The sequence below is a fragment of the Apteryx rowi genome, unplaced genomic scaffold (genome assembly GCF_003343035.1).
Source record: "Apteryx rowi isolate R43461 unplaced genomic scaffold, aptRow1 scaffold_213, whole genome shotgun sequence".
Classification (NCBI taxonomy): Eukaryota; Metazoa; Chordata; class Aves; order Apterygiformes; family Apterygidae; genus Apteryx; species Apteryx rowi.
In genome coordinates, this window is record NW_020448453.1 from 1,397,855 (window position 1) to 1,420,957 (window position 23,103).

At 39.9% G+C, this 23,103-nt stretch overlaps 1 long non-coding RNA gene across 1 annotated transcript in view; it reads right to left on the reverse strand.

Moving 5' to 3' along the window:
* The window catches only part of LOC112965387, a 66,129-nt gene that overhangs the window by 21,102 nt on the left and 21,924 nt on the right, over positions 1-23,103 (reverse strand). The window contains exon 3 of the long non-coding RNA XR_003253277.1: positions 8,272-8,380. This is a non-coding gene — a long non-coding RNA (uncharacterized LOC112965387). The remainder of the gene's footprint in view (positions 1-8,271; positions 8,381-23,103) is intronic.

A 23,103-nucleotide genomic window follows, 5' to 3' on the forward strand; every position in this document is an offset into this window, starting at 1 on the left:
GATTGTTACCTGTCTGTTTCCCCATCAAAATATCTACAGGGAAAAAGAGTTTGCAGATTACAGCCATGGGTGGGAGTGGGGAAAGGGGATAAGTGATTAAAATGGAAGCTTAATGACGGCTGTGAAACATATGTATGCAACGTATTCCTAAGGATTAATCATCAGTCTTGAGGAATAGCTTACGTCATTCATTATTGCCATTACTGAAGAAAAGCACTAAAACAGCATCTACATCTTTCAGATCCCTAAACACCCCCACCCCCCAAAAAACAAACTCAAAAAACAGACCCAACCCTTTTCTTCTTAATTGATGGCTGTCACATATACAAAACCTAGAGATGAGGGGTTAATCATGTTCAGGTATTAATACAACTTCCAGGAAAAGGGCAGAGAGCATCTGCAGAGCCCCATGCAAAAGGATGCTGGGAGCTTTTCCATCTGTTCCTGTCCTTCAGGCCCCCCGGCCAGCTGCCCACCCTCCCAGGACTACACAAAACTCCCTGGGTCTACCTGGCATGGCAGGGAAACGACTCTGGGCTGTATTCCTGGGATTCCCCCTTTTGGTGGAGTCCCTGGGAACAGCCACACAAGTTGATTTTTCTTTGAAACTGTCCTGTGAAACAGGTGGGTCAGTGGTTCCACGTCTGGACATGACCCACCTCTTTGCTCTTATTTTGGGCAATTAGGTGCACATAATTAATGATCCCTTAGCATCTCCCATCATGGAATTTGGCCAGAGTACTTGGGGTCAGGATGGCGCACATGGACTCTGAGCAATGCTGACACACTGACATCTTGGAGTAGTACCTGATGCTTTAAAGAAAGCAGACAGCACTGCATGTGCAAAGTGCACCCGGGTTCATTTAACCTTTAAAGAACAACCATAACCAAGCTTGAAAGCATGTTGGGGTCCTGTTATCTTAAGATGTCAGAAAGCATGCAAGAGAAAAGTTAGGATATCTCAGCTTTTTCCCTTTCTAATCTAGAACCGTATCTTCAAATGCTCTGAAGAGCATGGTCCCACAGTCCCAGTGTCCCTGTCTTCTCAGGCTGGATGGCTTTGCCAAGGACCTCTATGGGTCACAGAAATCTTCTCAAAGGGCTTTTCTAAGTCGCCTTTCCTGGATAAATGCTGACCATAACCATACACAGTTTGGGTGAGCAACACAACCTTTTTCTATTAAAATTTTCTCAGTATTTAAATATGAATCCATTTCACCCATGCTGAAAGTCTTTGCACTCCCTTGTCATAAACATTCATGCAAGAAAATAGTACTAGTATATTTTTATGGAAAATTTTATGCATATATATACTGAAGACTTTCATTTTGAAATACATTTCTTGTGAGGTTTCAGACAAGAAACTTGATGAGGGCTCTATTCATCCACTCCAGGAACAGAAATAATACCATGTGACAAATCACTATCAAAAAATGCAGCTCTGGTGGCAAGTATTTAATATCTGCTGCAGAGTGGAAAACAGCTCACAGGTAGAACCCTTGCAACATTTATCAAGTATTTTAATAACAAATACATAAAAAATAATGCAAACTCCTTCTAGCTATAGCTTGTTAAAACTTGACTGAATCTCAAAATTTCAGCAGAACATTTCATTAAAATTTCAACTACTAGACAAAAATAAAACACATTGTTCATGAAAATTTATGCAGACTTCATGCTTTTCAACTAGTTCTACCCACTTAACAATTAGAAAAAAATCATGCTAACGACATGCATTCCTAGGGACTCTATCTGCTATATCTCTGAAGATAAAGAAAATGGATGGAGCAATAGGAAGAACCCTCACTGACCCCATGAAGTTTAGGTTGTTATATAATAAATACAAAACTTCATTTGGTAAGTCTCTCACACTGGTAGTTTCCATAAAAATTCACCAAAAACCAAAGAAGAAGAAACATGTATATATGCTTTGTCTGATGCCAAAAATATTACCCAGTTATTTATATTTATTTAAAAATAAATAGCTATTTAATATTAATATACTATAGATTTTACGTCACTTAGTTTCAGTCCTTCCTTGAGTACAATTCCCATTAATAAATATTAACAGTTTTTTCTATTGTCGCAGTATCTACAGTCTCCAGCTATAATCTCTAATATTTTTCTAGAAGGCACTTTGTAAAAAATATAGCAGCCCATGTCCCTAAGAACTATAGTGCTGGCTGCACAACTGCAAAGTGAGGAAACTATATCCTCAGATTTCATATTTTCTGAGAATACAATAAAGTCAACATTATGATTGGTACACTTTGTAACAAAGGCAATTTCCAAAGGCATCCTAGCCCACACTAAAGCAAGAAACATTAGAAATTACACAATCTATTATGTAGACACCTTTTCAGACTGTGAATGAAATGGATTTTGGTGTGGGTTTAGCAGACAGGAACTTAGTACCCATCATGATTCATAACATCATCACCTACTCCTAGAGCAGATGTTAGAGGATCCGGACTTCACGTTGTTCTGCATGCAGGTGGAATTCTAGCATGTAAAAATTCCCAATATTCCCACTTTCACCTCATTGCAGAGTATGGTATGCACTGAATTCTTAGGATATTAAAAATGCATGTACTTAATTCCTATTTATTTAAGAAAATATCAAACCCTTTGGGATAACAATAGCAAGAGTTTCCCAAGGTTATGGCTATAATTTATATGGAGATTTCTTCTGCAGTGACAGGGGCCTCAGGCAGTGAGTTTAGGCTTTCCTGTCTCTCTCCACCTCGTCCCTCCGGTGTCAGTCATGACGCACACCGTGAAAGTCTAGCTTTCAATACCCAGGATTTGACCTGAGGACAGCAAACAGGTCTCCATAAGGGTCACAGAAAGACATAGCTAGGAAATGGAAGACTATTTTTGCTATTGTTCCAGTACCTCCTTCAAGGAGCTGTAGATGCAGCCTGTTTCACTCCCTAAAATGCTCTTCAGTTTGGGTTTTCAGATGAGCCTACAAGAGTTGAAATCTCAAATTCTACTGATATGTGATAGCAATACTTCTCCATAATGATACCTCTATCATAATGATACTTCTCCCTTACCCATATGCCCTTCCCCATGCTTCAATAGCAGAGCACACCACTCCTCTGACGTTCAGATGAGAACAGATGTTCAAAAGTAGAAAAGAAAGCCTGCCTATCACTGAGCCTCAGTGAAATGTGGCGCCTGTCACCAAAGGAGAGCCCGTGAGAGAGGGCCATCCTGGAAGGCTCTCTCTTGGCAACTCCCCAGGCATTGCACCACGTGCAGCAGGGACAGGGTGGCCCCGTGGGGCCTGGGGATGCCGAGAGACAGCAGGACAGCTCTCCAAGTTGGTGAAGGGCCTCGCTCCTGCTGTACCTATGAGGCTTAAGCACCTAGTCCTTAAATCAAGGGTGCAGAGTAAGAAACAGGCAGGTTGTGGGCAGGGAACAAGTATCCACAAGAGCACATGATTTTAAGTGCAATATCAAGGCAGATAAAGAAGTGCTCCCTTCTAAAAACCTGATTCACAGCCCACTGGAATCAAAGGAAAGATGCCTGAAATCGTTAGCTTTGGATAACCTTTATAATTTCTCTTGACAGCCATGAAGGAGTGCTCTCATTAACACAGAAGCAGATCGCTCACCCCTTTTACCTGCAAAAATCTGCATTTGCACCAGGCTTATTACCTTCATCTCCAACACAATGATGTCGGATCTTTACTGCTGATACACAGCCTTCCTTAGACCTTGGCACTATGGGTGGAACGTACCGGCTTCCCCCAAAGCCATAGTAGAAGCCACCACACTGCTTAGATTGTCTTCCAAGTGTTGCTAACACAGCTGAGCCCAGGATGCTGGAAGTTCAATTCCTAAACCTGTGTATAGTCATCCAAATAACATTAGCTTAAGTCTCAGCAGAGCTCAGCATGAATTAAAGTAACAGAAGAAATTTTTTAGGACCTAAAGATAGGTTTCGGAGTCTAATCCTAGGCACAAATTAAAAAATTCTCTCTGTGGTCTAAAACAGCCCTTCTTACAGCATGGCACATTCTAGATGTATAGGCTATGTTAAACATACACTTGGTTCATATTCTCTACTTGTAAATTAACACACATTACTCTAATGATTTGTCAATAAAAGTAATATAGAAACAAGCACCGACTTCTGACTTTTCCAAAACAATCATGAACACAAACAGTGCCTGGACGGATAGGATAAAAGAAGTTTGTTTCTAAAGTGTTCAGGGATATAATGGTTTGACTTGAGGATGGAAAGAGAAGTCTGAAAGGAAAGCAAGACTGAGAGAAAAAAATCACCAGGGCTTGATTCTGCCACTGTTATTTACATGAAACCAGATCTCAACTTGTTTTGGAAATATTGAATATTAACTTACACTTTTAAGGTGTTTCTTAAACTGATAAAGAGGCAGAACAGGCCCCTACACAGGTGACAGTAGGAAATAAGTAAACCATCAAGTTCCTAGAAAATGAATCCTAAACATTATTTTACTTCAGTAGGGCTGTATGCCCTATCCAAGAAAACAAACTTTTTGTATGGTACAAAGAAAGTTTGATAAAAGCATACACACACACACACACACACACACACACACACACATATTCTTCTCTGCTCCCATACTCACACATTTTATAGTATGAAACAATAAAACACACATTTTTCATCCATGCTATTCATATCGAAAAGAGTCATGATAGAATAGTGCAGGCCAGTAAAATGTTTCAGTCAAAAATTAAACCCATCTGGAAYGCTGACGATCATTTGTTTCTTCAAACGTGATTGTTTGAAGATATTTTTAGTGAGGATGATAGTTGGTCTTTAAAGTAAAAATCAAAAATCTCTGTCCTCTGCCAGGTGCTTTTACTACCTTGTCAGGAGCTTCACATTTTTGCCAGCTAGTGATAATCAGATGGTCTGAGACTTAAGTGTTTACTGGAAGACAAAATATGGTTTATTCTATGCCTGATAGCCAGTTTACATATTGACGTATACTTCTCCATCTTAATGATAGCTCTGTAAAGCCTGTAATTTGGTGGATTAGGAAACAATCATCTGTTTTACACTGTAACAAAGCATAACATTATTGTTTCACTCTGTAGAGAATTCTGGCATGAGTTTGTGTGAAAATTTGAATTATTATATGCTAAGCAAATGCTGTTGTCTTTTCCCACAGGAATAGTATCCTAAAGGCAAGGACCTGACCCTTATTGTACCAATAGCATGAGCTGGTAGGCCCAAGTGTAAAACTATCTGAGAAGGTACTATGGAATCCATATTGATTATTTCATTTTTAAACAAGTCATAACTCAAGCCTTTGGCTGTGCCAGTGTGAACTTTTCCATACTGGCTGCCCATCACTGTTTTGAGGGGACTTCAACCACCACCAGCATCTCACTTTTCTACTGAAGCCAATGACAAAGTGTCAAGAAGATGATGAGACGCTTACAGCTCCTTCCAGGCAGGTGCTGACCGTGAGGAACTACCTCAATTCCAACAGCGACTCTATGGTAATAACTTAACGTATGGGTTACGCTACCCTGAACAAGATTACACTTCGCAAGAGTGAGATAACTGTTTCTCATTTCCTGTTCCCCATCTCCCCAGACTTATCTGATTTCCTATTTTCTGTCACCCCTTTTTTGCTCTGTTCTCTTTCCCTGCCTCTCCTATGCTTTTCCCTCTTCTTCGCTAGCTCAGTTTTATTCTAAATTTTCCCATAACTCACCATATTTGCTTAGTGTCCACATTGTCCTTATTCCTGACTTGCTTTCTGGCCCTATTCTCCCGGGCGTTCATTGAGCTCTCCAGAAATGACAGCTGCTAGAGAGAAATATTTCTTACTAGAAATATTTTTTGAATTCCAATTCTGTCCTAAATGTAAAATGTCAAACCTTGAATTTCTTCATGTCTTACCTAAAATTAGGTGCAAATTAATTATGTAAATGACATTTTCAGCATAATTCTGAAGCCAGCGTGGCTTCACATAAACCTAGCACAACAGCCCACAAAGATTGAAGGGATAGTTGTCACTACTGAAATTATAATTAACTTGTTACGGGTGTAGGATGTACGGGACCACATGTGCCTCAGAGGAATTATACACCAAAATGCATTGACCAAGCTTCTGTGGCTTATGCGGAAAGTGAACTCTCTTGGTTATCTATGAGTTAGAGCTGGCATGCTCCAAAAGCCATACATTTCTTACGCACACATCTGCAGCATACATTTCATTCTGCTACAGTGACATTATGTTTATTATACTTACCTGTGGATTCTAAGTTTTCTTCAGTGTGTTAGAAAATACACCGCATATAATAAATTGCACTTTAAATAAAACTTAGTGCTTTTGTCCTGAGGCCTTGATGTACCTCAAATATGTAGCTGAATATCAGCAAAGCTCATTTTACAGATAAGAAAACTATCTGAGGATGCAAATGACTAATCTGGGGCCAGAAAGTGAATCAGAGGCAAATCTGGGACTAGAAGCCCAGACTTCTGTTTCTTGCCCTCTGTTCACTGAATCCTGCTGCCATATGTCCACAATGACTTTCATCTGAAGAGCTCAATATACATGCAAGGAAAGTTCGCACCTCTAAGAAGCAGAAAAGCATTGTATTTATCTATATCTTTACTGTACATGCACAGAAAGGTTTATAACTTGTGTAATTTATATGAGCACATTCTGAGTCATTGGTAGGCAGATCCCTTGTTCAGAGATGTCAGAATGTTTTCAGACTTCCTTTTTTTTTTTTTTTTTTCTTTTAGTATAACCTTGAAATTCAGACGAGGTATACTAAAAGCTTCACTCAAATTCGTCTGAGCCAATACTTCTTTACACTGAAATGATGCGCAATGGTTGTTAATTTGCTTTTTACAGTGAAATTGAGACTACAACCCAACTACAACCAGTACAAACTTCACTTTGTTTTGATTTTTAGAGAAGCATCCAAAGCTTCCAACACACCCAAAATAGGTATTCAAAGTAAAAGCCAACAGCAATTGTTTCCACAAATCTTTGCAAAGTAAAACCACAGTCATTATTCAATTCCTTTCCTAATTGTTTCTTGCACTATCCTTTATATGACCTCCTTAATTCTGTGTTACCAACTGCACACATTCTTTGAGATACAAGTCTTTACACTTAATCCAGAGTGCATTAGGACTTAATCTGTACCATCCCACTCTCTGAAGTAATGATCATCAGAAACTGACTATTTTTTAGCTTAATTTTATCTTTAGCATCAATATTAAAACACAAGGTAAGTTTCAAGAAACATAAATTTCAAAAAGAGAGCTCTCCGAAAACACAAGACTTCTGAAGAAATTTACTGTAAGAAGCTAAAGAAAGCAATAAAGAGTTAAATTCTTTCCATAAAGCATTTTAATCATTTTCTAGAAAAAAGCATAAATTGCTATTAAGTTCTTTTTAAGTTCACTATTACATCCAGTCTACTATCTTCTGTTATATTCTGCAGAATATTCCCATAATGATATATTAACTCCTAGAGGGAGAATTAGCAACCTCTACATATTAAAATTCATAACTGAATGGATTTTTTTCCAAAGTGTGTGCAGGTATTGCACAGATTCTGAAAAAAAAGTAAAAAAGCAGGTAAGATTCTATTTCCATAGTAGTAATTGTTCTGCTGTCCCGTTCCTGCAAAGCTAAAAGGATATTCTTTATCTTTTCAAGCATTCAAGTAATCTTGAATAATTCATATCCAGAAGTATTAACCCTACAAAATTTTATGAAAAAAAGAGAATTTCTGTTATTAGTTTCCCCCTTTGAAGACATGTCAAAATATTTGTGAGATACTAATTTTACAATGTAATGTCCTTGGGAAATGAAACATGATGCCTGCTTCGCTAACCAGACTTGACTCTTTGTTTACTGCATGTATTATTCAGTTTCTGCCTACTCTGTCCTTATTGAAATAAATAGATGAAATTCCTGAATAGCAGCAGGATTGTTTTCTTAATTATTAGTGGCCATCATAAGATTGTAAATCACTGCTGAATTCCTGGATTATTTGATAGTATGTTAAAGCTGAAAAAAATGCTCTTTTTTGCAGCTTTTTCAGCCAGTCTGCATCTTGGCAGATAGGTTTATCAGTAGGAAGATACTGAAAAGTTCTACCTTAGCTCTGATGTTATGACATATCACTTCAAAGGACTGAGCAACTTGGGAAAAGAAAAGGTCATCTCTGCCGAACAGGGCAACAATTACACTTTATTTCTTAGGCATTTTGAGGGCGTAGTTCTTTGACTTACTCAGCATGCTGGTCTTTCTTTGAGGTGAGATTATGGTACTCGCCACTAACCAGGCTTGAGACTCCAAGCTGGTGTCAGTAAGCACTGATACTTTCTTTATTCCAAAGCCCTGAGGGAAAAAAAAAAATAAGGTGACTCAAAATGTGCTAACCTTGGAAGAAGAATTACGTAAGGAATTTTGAAGGAAACAAGCACAGTATTACTTTAAATAAACAAGTGAAATGAGCAGATTGGGCTCTTCATTCCTGCTGTGTTTTCCATACAGATGGAAGTACTTCTTTCCCCTCCAAATTTTTTGGGCTTGCCAGTTTAGACAGCAATGTCCTCAAGGCAGGGACTCTTTTGCAGTAGATGTTGGTATGGTGCTTGCCCCCATGAGGTCCTGTTCCTGGCTGGTCTCAAGACACTACAGCAACAGCAGCATCGCCATCTCCACCAGCATCGCCATCTCCACTAGCAGTCATTTTGATGAAACCTAAGAGCCCTAAGTTCAAAAGGGTCATGAGGTGAAACAAAAAAGTGCAGTGCCCAAGAAAAAATCTGGACTGTCTGAATGGCAGACGCAGAAATATTAACTTATACTCTCTATTTATACCTTTAATTAAATAATGCCTCAGTGAAGAAGGTCAATATGGGGAAAAGGATGTGAAAGATTGGCAAGAATGAGGGGGAAGGGAAGGGACACGTCAGTGCCCAGGAGCACTGACATTAGAAAGGGAGCCAAATATTTATCTTCATCAGAGAGCTCTGCTGTAGAAGATCTGTTAGTAAAAGATCCTGAAACACAGTTACTGAAATCAAATTCCTGTCTGTCCACAAAACAGGGGTAGCAAAGTCAGCAGTGTGGTGCAAGCTCTGGCACAGCTCAACTAGCTCTGAGTGGAAGACTAAAAGAACTGAAATTAGGTTGGATGGGAACCTTATTTTTGATACCCAAAGCTCAGTGTCTCTGCTTACCTAGCCCCGCGCTGCTACTTTGYGTGGTTCTGGTAATGGGGATGACTGTTACAAGAAACTGGGCTACAACCAGCAGCCCTTGTTATAAATGCCACTGAACATACACTGGATGGTACTACAGCAATTTTCAGTCACTAGCAACCTGGACTCAATTCAAGTCAGTAACCTGGAAGGAAAAGGTGCTATATCTTATTACCCATACCCTGAGCCAGGTCCCACTCTGCTTTAATGTTAACGGCTATTCTGTAAACTGGTAACAAGCAATATGCCTGCACATCCCTCCTTTCTTTTTCTTTAGAAACAAGAGGAGGTTCCCTGCCTATACTCATTTCCTATGGGTAACTGCACATAAGCCACCCATTTTACTGTTTACAATAAATTACACAGCGCAATTATTGCTTTATTTCTTTCTCTTCTGAACTTTCATCAGTTTTATAAATTGAAAATGTATTGGCAAGGAATAAATGTAGTCTTGACACTTAACTTGTGCAGTGTCACCAAAGGAAGTCTGAATTGTTTTTCTTTTTGAAATAGATATTCCAAGTGCAACCCACAGGGTTCAGGACTACTTTCTGTATCAGAATAGCACAGAAAAGACATACGTGAATATTATATTTTACTGTAATGTCAAATGTATGTACAGATGGAAGGACAGTTAGCAGACAACAATCTGTAATTAATTATCAGGAAGTAACTGTTTTGAGAAATTATTCTCTTTTATCATGATATGAAACAGCAGCAGTAACAGAATTTTACTTTTCAATACTAGTAAAAACTGTAACAAGTAATTTTAATAGCTTCTTAACGGAGGAAGATATATCATTGTCCTTGTGTATTGAAAGGAATACATCATTAAAACGCTAGAAAATATACACCTACAGATCAATTCTTCTGTATTTCTGCGAAGCTCCTTAGAAAGCAGTACAGTTTTTACTACTCTTAAAGTATCTCAATCTGAAGCCCAGAACAACACCAGGGAGTAGTTTTAAATCACACTTCAGGTTAGTACGCTTGTCTCTAAACTGACTAATGAACTCTGCGTGATGTCGGATACTGCTTGGCAGCAGCAACACGGTGCAGGCTGCATTATTCTATTCTTAGAGCACTATCTGCAAGAGCTGGGCTAAGGCTTAAATTCCTGCTGCATGCTTTTATCCCGAGGAATGGAAAATACTTACTACTGGTAGACTTCAGGTAAGTGTATGAGGCAGTGTATTATGTGCAGGATTTAAATAGAAGATACCTACCCCACATTTTACTATATGTTTGTGTAACATTACTTGAGAGACTCAGAAGGCTCCTCCTGTGCTACGCATTCAGCATTACGGAAGTGTAGTTACCTCAAGGGCATGGGAGAGCAGCCACATGACAAAAGCCAAAATGTATACAAGTTGTTGCAGATGAAGGAAATTTTTCCAAGGACACTAAAGTGATACTTAATACTAAAACATCACTATGGAATCTCTCCAAATCCATATATTTCATCTATCCATGATTCCATCTATGTTTCCATAGGGGTATTTTTCACAGATAAATGACCTGGTACTCAGATTATTTACTTGTACAAGTTTCTACATAATTCTGTAATTAAAGAGATTAATGAATTCCTTCTCCTAGATGTGTGAGAGGGAGAAGTCGTAATCCTTACTCTTACAGGAGATGAACTATAATTAAAAGCTCAAGATCAACATCTTTTGAGATGCCTAGCTTGTGTTTTGGAAATTGCTGGAGGCTGGGGCTACCAGAAGAGGAGTTAAATCTCTCTAAGGCTTTTGGACAAAGTGGCTTTCTCTGAACTACGGTAAAACAGAGAACTAAATCTAGATGGTCCTGTTTTGTGCCTTAACCAGCAGGCCATCCTTTATCTCTAACAGTAAAGGGTGATGAATTGGATAGACTAGTACATGAAACAGTATCACAAGCTCATGTTGAAATCCTAGGACAACTTTGCAATCAACTTGAGCCCAGGATTTTACTTGGTGCCTTCTCCATTTGTCTGAATAACAAAATGGAAGATAAAAATCTAGGAAGTTCTATAAGATTTAAAAAAAAATGTAAAAATTGTTCAACTTGACTTACCACTTCTGCTGATTGTGATTATACTGCTAAATTACCAAAAAAAATCAATTTATTGGAATGAAACTTCCTAACAGGTTACTGGCCAGGATTACTTGGTTAACTGAGTTTTGGGTTGGATTTCTATCCTAGTTCTAATAAGCCCCACAGTGACAGGAGGCATATGGCATTTTGCCAAACCAAGGACAGTAGAAATACTTTAAACCTCTTTTGCTCCTGAAAGTACAAGAGTTTGGGTCGCTTTGTCCACAGAATCTGATAGAATCTCATTTCCTTATCGCAAGACATATCTAACCTCTGCATCTTCCTGAACGAGACCTGGAGGATAACACTTTCTCTGTAAGGGATGATGTTGCAAGGAACAGATAATGCCCCTCGCAAAAGAGGCATCTACAAAACCCACATCCATCTGCATTATGGAAGAAAATCACTCCCACTTACTTCTGTTACAGTGTTAATTGCCAATCCAGCTACCTATTCCCCCAGTCAAGCTTTGTGAAAAATTTAAATGAAAGAAGAGCTTTTGTTATGCCTGACCCTTTCAGCTCAAATAATGCAGCTTTATAGCTAAACTATGATAGTTATACTGAAATGTCATCATATACTTCCTTATAGTCCTTAGCTCTCCTCAGATGCTGTGTTCACAGGGACTGTATGATGGCAGCAACAACAACAGCTCCTTGTGTGAGATTAGTAGAGAGCCTGTAGAAGCAAGGCTAAACCAGAGCTGAACATCACGGAACCTGGGAGACCCATTACAGACTCTGACAGACTACATTAATGTTTCAGACTTTTCCATCAGTGCCCACAGTTTTTCAAAAAACAGGGTATTTTGAAGACATCTTTCATGTGTTAACAACATTTGACCTGTATGGACCCGGCTGATTTTAAGCTCAGGATAAAAGACTGCCAACCCAGAGACAGTGGCACCAGGTCATACATTTGCTATGTGAAAGAGGAATAAGTTCAGACCAAACACTTAATGAATTTCAAGTAATTTCCTTGTTATCTATTGGGCAGGCTGGGAGTCTCCTTCTGAGAACTGAAGTACAATGAGGCCAAAGAAAATCCCACCTCTCAGTCTCAACCTTAAGCCCTCATCTATATATTTTTCACATTTTGAGGATAAAGGGAGTGAGAGGTATGGGCAGGAAACAGTTTGTGAACTACATATTTCATACACTCACACTGTCACCCCAGCCCCTTTCTCTGGCTCTAGCAGAGATAGGGACAACAGGGTCTTCCGAACTCGCCACATAGGTCTTTTCATTTTCTCCATGTTCTGGGAATAAGGGCTTGGACACAGGCTGCTCTGAGCAAGCTACAGGAAAGCAACCAGCTTCATTCTCCCATTCACCCTCTGGAGATGAAATCAGTGACAAGGCCCTCCTAGGCACAGACGGGATTTTGTAGCATTTCGACTGACTCAGGCCAAGGTGGTATAGGCTGATTACTATTTACACTAATGAAATACAGTTACAAAAATATTTCTGCACAGCTGTGTTTCTACTAGTTTGACAAGAGAGCGTGTAGTAAAATGAACATGTTGCCCAGGTTCCCCTTTATAACTGTTTTAGCACTTGCAGTGGGGTATTCTAAGCTACCACTTCAGGTGTTTTAAGGCTGTTCAACCAGAAGGCAGAAGGAATTTCCCCCCTGAAGAATTTTAAGCTACTTTCTCTTTACTCCTCACCCAAAGGGGAGAGAATGTGAATACTCTGAGGCTGCTTTAAACTATGCAGTGACAAAAAAAGCCCCTGAGCAGCCTGAGAATGCAAAGGGTGATGGTACCAGATAACTTCAGCCATCTCTGTTCCACCCCTTCTCAGCTGCATTAAGGATACCTTGGTGACAGCTAAGGTTGTGACTCTTTTTAATTAACTTGGCTATTTTCATAAGTTATTGGCTGATATGAGAACAAATTATGCCATGACTAACACTGATCTTATGGGGGTCCATATCCTCTGCAATATTAAATAGGGACACTAGAATCAAAGTCCTATAAAGCTGGTTGGCAAGATTTTAAAGATCAAATCCAAGTGATATCCCTGGTTTGCCTTTCAAACTGAACTCAGACATGAATCTAATCCAGTTCTAAACATGATTTAGTCAGCCCATCTAGACTCACTTAAGTCAACATTACCTGACACATTGTTTGACTGAGTTCTTTTTAGTATACGAGATGACAAGCCAAGAGATTTTGCTTACAGTCAAAAGCAAGCTAACGAAGATAATGTTTTATAAAGCAATTAGAATCRTGTCTCTTGCCAGAAGTTTCAGTAAGGGAAGATGACTGAGTCTGGCTTTTTTCTTTTACAGATTGCCAGGTGCCATTGTCTTCTCACACACATTCAGTCTGGCCACATTATTTGAAAATATTTTTGAACAGAAGGATATTTTTTTTCTTTTTTAAATAGCTTTATCAAATATTATCAAGCAGTCCTCACTTTGCTAACATAATACAATGAGGGTTACTTTCTGAAATGGATTACATGAAAGGATTCTTTTCAAAATTTTAAGAAAGTCTGGGCTGAGCAAGATAATTTATAGTGTCCAAAAAAGGMTCCATTAGTATAAGATCACAATTTCTCCCTGTAGCAAATGAGCTGCACTTAGTTTAGGTGCTTGGTGATAGTTAGATAAAAAGGCCAAAGCAAGTCAATACACAGATATCTCCCTACCTCCGAGAGGACATAATGTAGGTAGCAACCTGCAGTGAGGAAGAGGAACAGGCTGAAGGAGTCACTGCGGAGTCACTCTCATTGCCTATGGCTTGAATACCACCTGCCAAGGCAACTCGAAGCCCTTCTCTTGATCCAGAGCCAGCACAGGCTTGAAAACAGCCTCTTTTGTATTACCATTAAGCACAAACTACATGCAGTACATGTTACATGTAACATGGGCCAGTCTGAGCCTGACATTTCTCTGGCTTCCTCTGGCATAACACAGATCAGCACCTTGTGGCAGAAGGACTGACTAGAAGATAAATGCACAAGGCGCCCAGGGACACCTTGGTAGCTTACCAAAGTGGATGTTACTGACTGCTGAGGTGATGTAAGGATGACAGCCAGGAGGGCTGATTCTTCATGTCACTAGGACAGTTCTGCCATGAGGATTATTGTGTACAATCAGTTTATTGGCCAACATTGGTCTTATATAACCAACATGATCCTCAGTGGCCAAGTCTCTTCCTCACTGATGAAGCAAATATGTCACGGACTAGGAGAACTAGACTTTAATCCTAAATACTGAGTGGGAAGAAAAATCAAATCAAAAAGATTTGTGCTTTCCAGCGCCTACTTCAGCACCTACGTTCCTTTGACCACAGATGATAGGAAAAGCACACACAAATCAAATCGAGGTCACGTGCCCAGTCCTGACTTTGAGAGAACAGAGTGCATGCCACTCGCAAGCGTTGTGCTCCCGGGGAATTCCCTCAGTGGCCAGGCACAGTTCGCTTGCCAGTTTCCTCTTCATGATCATATTCTGCCATATCCTCTGCTTTATTGTAGTTCCTTGCTGCAATAGTTTCCTAACAGTCTCCCACTTCATATACATTCCCAGAAAATAATAAGTTTTACTGTTGTATGAACTTTTCTGCATGGCATGGGCAGCAGAATATGTTAATATCGATCAGTTGATCAGGGGAGGAGGAGGAGGAGGAGGAAGCAACACTGAAGGACCTGTACACCCTCTCCCATTAGCTGTGCCAGCATTACATATAAAGTCTTGATAACTCCATTCAGTCTTAAAGGGCCATTTTTTATCAGTCTGGTCATGGCAGCCAGGCATAAAAGCAAAGGATTTGGGTCTGAGAACCTTCACACAGGGTCTTTGTCTATATCTTATAAACAATTTTCAGCACACTCTCCCTAGCATGATTTTTCATGACCTTTTTCCTTTGTCCCTCAACTATGATTTCTGACTGGGTGTTATATCCATCTTTTCTTTGCCTCCTTGGGATCTCCCACCAGTAGCATTACCTGGATGTTTCTTCTCACCTGGCTAAGCCAGAGGTTCTCCATTCTCTAGCTGTGCTCTAGCTGCAGACATAAACATGAAGGAAGCAGGGATTTGTCTTTATGCTGCATGAAAACACCCGCTTGCCTAGGACTCAGTATCTTTGTTATCATTTATGCTAATACAACCGTGGTGCACGTGGTAGGGTTTTGCCCACTTAAAAACAATCTCCTAGGATGCAGAACAAGGAAGAACAAGGCCAAAGAACTCACTCCCTGCGTGTTTGCTGCTAGGAGGGGCAAGTGCTGTGAATTTATTACAGGTGGCAAATACCAACAAGGGAATAGGGAGGCGCTCTCAGTGAAAAATACTGCTGTTGCTTTCCACAAGCAGTCTTACTGACAGTTCCTTAGTTTGTTGATGCTCTATGAGCAAAGTTAGCACTCATAAAACTGTAGGCATTCAGTATTTGATCATTGTTTAAGTAAAGCACTTATAATAAAAGGAAGTAAAGGTTGATGTTTATAGAATAATTTCGTCGTGGTTTCTCACTCTTCCCTTCATTCTTCCTCTTTCCTCCAATTGTTTATTGTCATCCTTTGCTATGTTAAGCCTGCGCTATGCTGTAAGATCCTCTAGTTGCTTAATATGTTGTGTACACTTATTGTAGTATATAAATATATGGACCAGATCAGCACTTGTGTCTCAGTGTGATGGAAAACCGTAATTTGATGTGGAAGAACAGCAGCTCAGAGGGCCCAAGCCAGTAACACCATCTGCCCAGGCACTGCTGTGGTTCAAACAGTTATCCACACCTCTGCGAAGTTTGCCAAATAAGCTACCACTACAGCACGTGAGAGCCAAACAGAGCCAGGCAGAGTTTCTTTCTCCAGTTAGTATTTATCTTGCAGAGACAGTGGAAAAACTGATTATCCAACTGAAAATAATATCACAGCTTCAGGATGCTATTCTTCTCCATTGCACCAGACTAAATCTGGCTGTGTTCAGCAAAGTTACTCTCATTTACACAGTGCCAAGGCAATCCCACACTGTCTCTCYCCTTCTCATCAGCTCAGTACACTCTGAATTCTTATGGACTCACACTTTGCATCAAAGCCTAGCAAGAGTCAGGGTTTTTTTTTAAAGTATGCCCCATTTACTTAGCAGAGCCTCTTACTCTTCTCATACACCTAATTTGGAACAGCCAGACTCAAAAGGCTTCTGTGCTGTTATAAACCAACATTTTTAGAGACAATTGTGACTTAATGTACCCCTTTGGCTGCCTTTTGCTATTCCCTATGTTGAGACCATCTTGAGACCCACAAACCTCTTTCAGCGCTAGGGACGCTGGTAGATGTGAATAAAAAGAGTTTTGTTTTCTTTTTCTTAAGCACGCTAGCTAACAGGTTTTAGACCCCTGTTATTGACAGGACAAATTGTACTTTAATATGGCTTAGTTGGCTCGTTCCTCAGGCTAGCGTGCAGTACCTAACACATATTAAAACATTACTCGCTCAGCCTGCAACAGAATACGTAGCACAGTAGTTAAAATGAGTTCGCTAACACACTTGGGGAGAAAAATGCCACTTCTACCCAAGCCAAGACATACTGTTAATGAGTTGAATATTCCTTCCCCAGCAAAGGGAATCTTCCAATATCGTGCAGACCTCCGGCGTGGGCTTATGCGATGGGAGAGGCGAGACGGCCGCTCACGGGGTCCTGCACGCAGCTGCGGCTGAGCGGCTGAGCCTCGCGCGAGGCCGAGTGCAGGGCCAGACCCCTCGGCCGGGGCTCTGCCCCACGCGGCACTGAAACAAACCCTGAGCTCGGGGCCCAGACCTCTTTCCCATCCGCCTCTGCCATTCCTGCTATACAGCAAAACCTGCCCTCTCCCCCACCCACCCCAAAACTTTGGTCGCTTTTAAAACCGTCAGTCTGAGCGTCCTCTGTGGCCTTTGGTACTGTCTGAGTCGCCCTAAAGTGGGTGTGTTTGGGTGCAGGTTTTGATATCTAGAGAAGAGCCCTTTCATGTTTTCGTCACTTTGTTCTATTTTAATTTAGGGTTGTTTTTTTGCTTCTTTTGGTGTTTTGCATGTGTGTGTGTGTGTGTGAGCTACATTTACAAATTCCAGCAAGCTGTCCTTAAGAGAAAGGTGCTTTTTACAAGTCTCCCATTCAGCATTCACGGCACAAATCATGGAAATTCCTTTAGGCTACACTGGTGCCAGACTCTGTGCCTCCCATTTTTATGTAGGCTTAATAAAATGCATCTAGTTTCTGATGACCAAACTATCTGGGTTTCAGTCATGTCAGAGCTGAAATACAACGGCACTAGTAACCCCATACATGCAGCGCCTGATCTCCTGTTTCCCCTGTGTTTCCTTAGTATCTTTTCCTGTCTCGATGAGGAACTTTTTCTTTTCTCTCCAGCTGTTCTTTTCTCCCCTTCCAGCCCTTTTACTGCTGCTTCTCCCTCCTTCTTTTCCCCTCCCCCGTTTATACTTAACCTTCTGTTTCTCCTCGCCTCCTGGCAGGAAGGATATAATGCAATCGCTGCTACACAGTGACAAAAGTAAATATGTAGCTCTGAGTGAGCGCAACAGGGTTGAACAGCCCTTTTGCAATATGATACCACGTAATCTGCTTCCTTTCTAGAGATAGTTGCTTGAATGCTAAACAGCGTTGCAGCTCCCCCCTTTTTACAACTCAGTAGTTTTACATTGCTGTGTTTTTTCTTCTATTTGCGTAAAGCAGTTCTTTTTATTGGGACCGCTTCTGGAGCTCGCTTCCAGACTAAATCTAAAATATGAATAAAAGGAACCGGTTCACATTTGAGATGAGTCTCTCATCTTTTAAATTTCCGTATATTTTTTCCACACGTAAGAGGAAAAAGGAAAACCAGATAATTTCTGTGTGGCAAAGCCACACACACACAGACACAGGAAGAGTGCTAACACTAAATCTTTATGACTAAGCATCCAACACAGTAAGCTTTCTCTTTACACAACTGCTCATGGCATGGGGGCTTTTTAACTTTCCCAAAGAAAATCATTAAGGGTAAAATTTTTCAAAAGAACCTACATGACTTGGGAGTCTAAATTCCATTGAAAATCAATGGCATTTTGCATCTAAAATTCCCTGTGGCTTCTGAAAACTAGCAATACTGAGTGGTGCCACTGAAGTGTATTTTATGCATCTCCTACAAAGGAGTGCCTTTAACATGCAATCAGAAATTTAAATTATGGGTTAGCTATTTTACCTAGCCAATTAAATATGACTGGTTTAATTAACTGTCTTACAGAAACAGATGCTTTTTAAAACTTGTGTATTTCGTATTTTCAAGGTACAAGCCAACCACCGCAAATTCACCTGAATCAGGAGTGCATTTTCTCTGCACTCATTTTCTCTGGCTGTAAAGCTGGCTTAAGTGATCCTCCTCTGTACACTCTTTGCCTCCCCTAAACCGCAGTTCACTGTCCCCCTGAACTGTGCTGAGACAACTTTCTGAGGGGCTGCACTATAAACTCATCATTAAAAATTACCCTCCAAAAACCTCAGGTTCTCTCATTTCCTTCACCATTTTATAGCACAGTCTTACAGTTTTATTGGCACCCCTGAGTGAGGGATAAATTGCAATTCAGATGCAGGAACGTATGGGAATGATGGGACTGCCAACATATTTAGTCACTCACCTTCCCCAGCAAATAAAATGTACATGGACGCACACTCTGAAGTCATGGGTGCGTAGTTACTGTTCCAGTAGCAGTGCCAAGTTAATTACTGTCTCTTCACTGCCCTGGCTGTTAATTACTGTCTCTTCACTTCCCTGGCTGTTGTGGGGCTGTGTGGTCACTCAGATCAGCCAGCTGATCGAGGTTACAACTGAACAAATAAAACTTAAATATATATATATACACATATGCATGTGTGGGGGTGTGTGTATACATATATATACATATATACAAATAGATTAATAAAATACAAATAAATGATAGGTAAGTAACATTCAGATTTTACCTACTTTTACTTTTTTTTTTTTTTGCTGGATGTATCAAAAGAGATGGAAGGGGAAACAGGACCGGCTAAGCCAGCATTACTGGTAAAACATAAATCTTCATAAGAGTCACTGATGACAATTCGTATTGATTTCAATGGTGCAGGCTGAATTCTTGCATTTTGCAATCTTAGCAATATATTCATGGGAGCAGTGGCAGGAGAGAGAGACTGTGGGGCAGGGGGAGAGCTAGTATAGGTAAAAGGGAAGGGAGCAGACCCTGAGATTTCCTAAAAGGTTGTTTTGGCTTTTCTCTTTAAAGGGAATATTCTCTCTGAAATATAAGCAACTAAACTGCTTCTGCTATTCCGCAAGCATCTGAATTTACATGATCAAGAATGAAGTAATGCCTTTGTGCAAAATAAATGCAAAGCAGCTTAAATGTTTCGGCTATTTCCTTCTCTGAAGATGACACCACCATTAAGGTGTCTCAAGTGCTGAAGACAAACTTCTAGACCACACTGGTTTGCGCAGATTTAGCAGTTGAAACTGTACACTGCAGCTATAGAGTGTCACAAATACCACAGAACAGGGTAAAAACCCCATAATCCTACCAGGAAGCACAAGAGAACCAAGTTTTGCACTAATGAAAGTACTCCTTCATGGCACCAAATAACTCTCACCTGGTAAGATAAAGATGAAATCTTATAGCCAAGAACCTGATTTGTGGGCTAACATCGTCTCCTCAAAGCTCACATTTCTCTGTCTTCTATGACACTGCTTTTGTGAAACACAAGACCTGTTTCAGAAGACTCATAGTTCTGGTTAATATAGAGCTATTTCAAAGATCAGGCCCTTAATAAGAAGTCTCACAAAGATGTAATCAGATGCAGATGCTAACATTTTCAGAGTTAAGTCCCTTGTTAATAGCTCTCAGAGGAGCCTTAAGTATTGCAAACAAGCATGACAAAATAATAAAAGCTGCAGCTCTTGAATTCACATGGCAGTGTCAAGCAAGTTGCTAGCCCACCTGGTTGTGAAGAAAGATCTCAAAAGTACAAACTTTAAAGGCTGCAGCATCAGAAAACAAAACAAAACATTAAAAAAACCCTTAAAACAGCTTTTGCACAAGTTATTATTATTGCTTTTAATCCCAAAATTTTTTAGCCAATTTCTAGATTTCTATTACTCATGAATTTTGGACAGCTAGAGTTAGAAATGCTTAGTCTGACATCTAAACCTTGTCCAAAAAAACCAATCCAAACCCTAGTAAGGTTTCCTTTGGGAATGTTCTGGATACTCACAGAACTATAGATATTGAGCTTCCTCCATGGTACACCAGGTATTCAGATGCTTAAACATACATTTGAAGAACCAATGTAAGGAATCTAAACTGAAAATATTAGCGATAGTTAGTATAATATAGTAGAATGATGAAGAATGACAGAGAATGAAAATTTTTATGTAGTTCTTTAACATGCATGTTTTACTAATATGAGAGGTATTCAATTTATTTTTGACATAGGCTCTTTCATATACAGCTGCAGAAGCCACAAGGTATGTCACACAGAGAAGAGAGAAAGGGTTTATTGTAGAGAGCTGAATACGATCATTTATAGAGATAAAAGGGGAATTGGAAATGGGAATAACATTACATGCCAGGTTCTTTGAGGCTGGGACTAAGTCTTCTGTGTTGTGAACCTGGCACATTGTGGTCCTTACCAGAAACATATGAAAGAAAAGCGGAAACAAATAAAAGAGGAGCAAAGACATTTTGGAGTTGTGAAGATTGTCACAGAGTACTCCAAATCAGAACCACAGCAGGGACTGCCGTCCTGGAGGAACCACGTCAGAGCCAGGGCCAGCCCCAGTGAGAATGAACAACATTAGCAACAACAGCGTTGATGAACCCCATGCGAACAACAACAACCTGCCCCAGCCAGAGCAGGCAAACGACCCCCAAGTGCAGAGGTAACTTAGAAGAAGACAAAAATGGAGGAGCACAGTCAGCACTGGCACCTATGTAGAGAGTTACAAATCTCATAGAAGTAGTGTGAAGGGGTGCACAGAGAGAAAGAATAGGAGGGCTGTTGTCTCCATTCCCAGAACAAGAGAGCCGTCTGGCTGCAGTGTTTTTAAAGTTTCCAAGGTCTGAAAAAAAAGAAAAATGACTTTGAAAACAGAGGAAAAAAGAGCTTTAAAATGGATGAGAAGTGATTTCTATGTATATATGTTGTTTGCTTCCACTATGGAGATCTGAGCTGTGGTTTTTTGAGCTGAACTATTTTAGCAAAGAAATGACCAGTGAATAGCTTAACACTATAGTCATATCCTGATCTAATGTGTTTAAATCCCCAGCAATAATTCTATATTATATTACAGAAAAGTAATTTTATACATAACGGTACCTTTTTAAAGGTAGAGGGGTGTATGTGTGCGTGTGTGCGTGTATGTGTGTATAAAAGTGCTAATCATCCCAGCTCTATGCAATTTTTTGCAGATGTATTGCACCTTAGTTACTGGACATACAAATTTTAAAAAGATCACCTTTTTCACAATGCAATCTGTAAAACTTTCTCAAGCAATGAGCAGAAGACAAGCATATGTTAAGTTATGATATAAGATATAAGCATATAAGACAAGCATTGTTTACATGGCAGAAGAAATATCCCTTAGCACCACCTGCCAGCATACTGCAGAGGGAAAGGAAAGGAAGTGTAAAGAAAGATAAGAAGTAGGAGCCAGCATAAAAAAAATAGAAAGAGTGATTCATAAAATTAAGAGATGAAGAAAGCTGCAAAATAAATAAATACACTACTGGGTAAGTTAATACTGCTCCAGAGGAACTTTATTTACATGGCTGGCCTTTACATGCCAGGTAATCCATCGAGACACTGACCTTGTCAGCACTGTTTGTGTAATTTTTGAATAAGAGTATGAGCTGTTCTTCTAAATAGTACCTCCAAGATGGCTAGGTGAGAGTTTTACATGAGCACTAACTGTGTAAAGGGCACAGGGCATGCTCCTCTTCCCACATGGGGGACACCACCTCCTTGTGCTACTGCTACGATGCAAACAAGCACGTATTAAGCCCAGAGTACTGTTTCGTGGCAGCACTGCATTTGGTTCTTGGGTCCTTGTGCCAGAGACTATAGATACCAAAACATGCTGTAGCGCCACAAACTTCTCAGGCAGCTACAATGGAATTACATCCAGGAGGGTATTAAACGCACGTTTTCACAGAACATACTCCAACTTCTGCATGTTGGAGACAGCCAGGCCAACTACATTAAACTAATCCAAACTCCTGTGCGACACAAACCAAAGAACACTGCTCAGTACTTTCATCCTCAAACCTGTTCAGGAGTAAAGCTTTGGGTTTGCCTAATCAGTATGGAAGCTCAAATCATATTAAAAGAGAAAAAGAGAGGCGATTATAACCAATTAAGTGCATTTTGGTGTTAATTCTAGAGCAGAGATCTAAGCAGAAGACAGAACTGTGAAGGAGCCTGATGGCTGGAAATTTGAAGATGCTACAGTAGCTAAGGAAGCGTTGCACAAAAAACCTAGCACAGTGATTAATAAAGGTTAGTTGAAGTTGTTGATAAATTGACTTTAAGGGCTCCTATAAACTCATTCTGATAGAACAGGCAAAATCAATCAAAAATGCATCCTTTTAACAAAAGTTAATAAATAAGCAGGGCACCTGTAGAAGGGTTTAGGTATGAAGCTCTTTTAAGCGTTCATGGAATAATACACAAAAATCCACATTGTATTAAAGCACACCCTATCCACAAAGAGTCAATGGCATTACCCAAACCTAATTTAATCTTATATTTAAACCC